Raw genomic sequence first — 3,402 nt, 5'->3', positions numbered from 1 at the left:
TGATAACTGTGGTAATTCTAGAGCTAATACATGCCGACAGAGTTCCGACCGTCGCGGCGCCCTCGGGCGTCGCTCGCGGGAGGAACGCTTTTATTAGATCAAAACCGGCCCGTCGCGGCGCGCTTCGTGCGCGTCCCGATCGCGGCCCGCGCAAAGACCTGGTGACTCTGAATAACTTCGAGCTGATCGCACGGTCTCCGTACCGGCGACGCATCTTTCAAATGTCTGCCTTATCAACTGTCGACGGTAGGTTCCATGCCTACCGTGGTGGTAACGGGTAACGGGGAATCAGGGTTCGATTCCGGAGAGGGAGCCTGAGAAACGGCTACCACATCCAAGGAAGGCAGCAGGCGCGCAAATTACCCACTCCCGGAACGGGGAGGTAGTGACGAAAAATAACGATACGGGACTCATCCGAGGCCCCGTAATCGGAATGAGAACACTTTAAAACCTTTAACGAGGATCAATTGGAGGGCAAGTCTGGTGCCAGCAGCCGCGGTAATTCCAGCTCCAATAGCGTATATTAAAGTTGTTGCGGTTAAAAAGCTCGTAGTCGGATCTGTGTCTGGGCGGTGCCGGACCACCCCTGGCGGTCCGTCGTGTCGCGGCCGGCCGTGTCGCGGGACCACGTGTCCCGTCGGCGCGGTCGTCGTCGCGCTCGTCAGCCGTCTCGGGGGTGTTAGTTACCGGCACGTCGGCCGGACGTATTGTCGGCAGGCGGACACGTGTCCTCGGGCTTCCGGCGCGCCGCGCGGCCACGCGTCGCGCGGCCGTCGGGGTTCGACGACGGCGGCCGCCTACTCCAATCTTGCTGCGCGGTGATCTTCACCGATTGCCGTCGGCGGGCCGACACGTTTACTTTGAACAAATTAGAGTGCTCAAAGCAGGCTCAAATCTGGCGGGGCGGCTTCACGGCCGTCTCGTCAAAAGGCCCTGAATACTGGTCGCATGGAATAATGGAACAAGACCTCGGTCCCGCGCATCTCCGCCCTTCGCGGGCGCGCGAAATCGCCCTCCGGGGCGTTTCCGTGCGCGGGCCGCCGGGCCGCGGGCGCCAGTCGCCCGCGCGTCCCGCCGGGCCGGTTTTCGGGACCGGAGGTAATGATCAACAGAGACGGGCGGGGGCATTCGTTTAACCCGAGACGTTAGAGGTGAAATTCTTGGATCGTCTCGAGACGAACTGACGCGAAAGCATTTGCCAAGTACGTTCTCGTATGATCAAGAACGAAAGTTAGAGGTTCGAAGGCGATCAGATACCGCCCTAGTTCTAACTGTAAACGATGCCAGCTAGCGATCCGCCGGCGTTTCATTAACGACCCGGCGGGCAGCTTCCGGGAAACCGAAGCTTTTCGGTTCCGGGGGAAGTATGATTGCAAAGTTGAAACTTAAAGGAATTGACGGAAGGGCACCACCAGGAGTGGAGCCTGCGGCTTAATTTGACTCAACACGGGAAACCTCACCAGGCCCGGACACCGGAAAGATTGACAGATTGAGAGCTCTTTCTTGATTCGGTGGGTGGTGGTGCATGGCCGTTCTTAGTTGGTGGAGCGATCTGTCTGGTTAATTCCGATAACGAACGAGACTCTGTCCTGCTAACTAGGCGGGTAACCCCGGGTCGGCGTGTGCGCGGCGCGGGCGGTTTCGGCCGTTCGTGTTCGCGTACCCGTCGGCTCGGCCCGGTATCCCCGAACGCGTTCGCCCGTCGTCCACGGCGGTCGTCGAGCGCGGCCGCGCCATCCGCGTCCCGGCGTGCGGCGGGCGTGTGTCGGCCCGGGGGGCAACCTCCGGTCGGCGCGCGTCCCGTCGTGCGTCGGGCTCCGTGGTGAAGCGCGCCGTGTTCGCGGCCGTCGCCGGCGGATCACGATACGTTACTAGGGCTACCGCCGGCTCCCAGGAGCTTAAACTCTTCTTAGAGGGACAGGCGGCGGACGAAAATAGCCGCACGAGACTGAGCGATAACAGGTCTGTGATGCCCTTAGATGTTCTGGGCCGCACGCGCGCTACACTGAAGGAATCAGCGTGTGTTAACATTCCTGGGCCGACAGGCTTCCGGGTAACCCGCTGAACCTCCTTCGTGCTTAGGGATCGTGGCTTGCAATTTTTCCACGTGAACGAGGAATTCCCAGTAAGCGCGAGTCATCAGCTCGCGTTGATTACGTCCCTGCCCTTTGTACACACCGCCCGTCGCTACTACCGATTGAACGGTCGCATTGAGGTCTTCGGAGTGGACGCGCGTTATTCGGCCCCCTCGGGGGCTGGGTCGTCGCGCGATCGCGAAGATGACCGAAATCGGCCGTTTAGAGGAAGTAAAAGTCGTAACAAGGTTTCCGTAGGTGAACCTGCGGAAGGATCATTAGAGACGGGCCCGCGGTACCGGCAGCACTTGCCGGTCTCGCGCGCGCCTAATCCGACCCCGTGGCCGCGTGCGCTCGCGACTAGCTCGCCGACCGCCCGCGCGCCGCGACCCCCCGACCGAGCGTCGACCGAAAGATGGTTAACGTCGAAAGACCATACGGGGCCCCGCCGTGCGTCCGCGCACGGCGCGTGGCCGGTAGAAGTTTCGTCGACAAAAAAAAACACCCGACCCCGAACAGCGGATCACTTGGCTCGTGGATCGATGAAGACCGCAGCTATCTGCGCGTCGTCGTGTAATCCGCAGGTTATACGAACATCGACCAGTCGAACGCACATTGCGGCCTCGGTGACCCGCGGGTCCCGGGCCACGCCTGTCTGAGGGTCGTATACCGGATACTCGGCCAGACCGATGCGCCGCCGGCAGGCGTCCGACGGCGGCGGCAGTCCTCCCGGGGACTGTCCGCCCGCCCGTCGGCCGCTCCGGTGGTGCGAGATTGGCGGTTCGACCGTGGAAAACCGCGCTCCGCGCGGCCCGCCTCCGGTCGTCCGCCCAAGTTGTGACGGCAAACAGTCACGGGTTCTCGCGTCGTCAAACGGCACGTCCCCGTCCGCCCGCCGCGCGAGAGCGCGGCCGGGTCGGCTGAGAGTCCACGGACCTCTCCGGCTTCCGAGACGCGGACGCGGACGGTCACCGTACGGGCGGAGCGCGGACCGCAGGCTGCCGTGTAATTTAAAAAAAAAAAAAACCGATACGTTCCGACCTCAGATCAGGCGGGACTACCCGCCGGATTTAAGCATATTAATAAGCGGAGGAAAAGAAAACAACCGTGATTCCCTTAGTAGCGGCGAGCGAACAGGGAAAAGCCCATCGCCCGAATCCCGCCGCGCACTTTTGTGTCGCGGCACCTATGGGAGTTGTGGCGTACGGGCCGGCCTCGTTGCCGGGGCGCACGTGACGGTCCAAGTCTCCCTTGAACGGGGCCATGGCCCGCAGATGGTGCCAGGCCAGTAGAGGCCGTCACAGCGTTCCGGGATCGGACCGCGCCT

The 3,402-nt window shown here is 62.2% G+C and overlaps 2 non-coding genes across 2 annotated transcripts in view; both read left to right on the top strand.

The window, feature by feature from the left end:
- The first annotated feature begins 2,582 nt into the window (after positions 1–2,582).
- On the top strand, positions 2,583–2,740 carry LOC132953352 (5.8S ribosomal RNA). Its single transcript, XR_009665594.1, has one exon. It is a non-coding gene; the product is annotated as a 5.8S ribosomal RNA (ribosomal RNA).
- A 372-nt stretch (positions 2,741–3,112) lies between these two features.
- The window catches only part of LOC132953348 (large subunit ribosomal RNA), a 4,197-nt gene continuing 3,907 nt past the window's right edge, over positions 3,113–3,402 (top strand). Inside the window, exon 1 of the ribosomal RNA XR_009665592.1 lies at positions 3,113–3,402. This exon is cut by the window's right edge and continues 3,907 nt beyond it. This is a non-coding gene — a ribosomal RNA (large subunit ribosomal RNA).

The sequence above is a fragment of the Metopolophium dirhodum genome, unplaced genomic scaffold (assembly GCF_019925205.1).
Source record: "Metopolophium dirhodum isolate CAU unplaced genomic scaffold, ASM1992520v1 scaffold17, whole genome shotgun sequence".
Classification (NCBI taxonomy): domain Eukaryota; kingdom Metazoa; phylum Arthropoda; class Insecta; order Hemiptera; family Aphididae; genus Metopolophium; species Metopolophium dirhodum.
The sequence above is the reverse complement of the archived record's forward strand: the minus strand, read 5'-3'. Positions and strand labels throughout refer to the sequence as shown.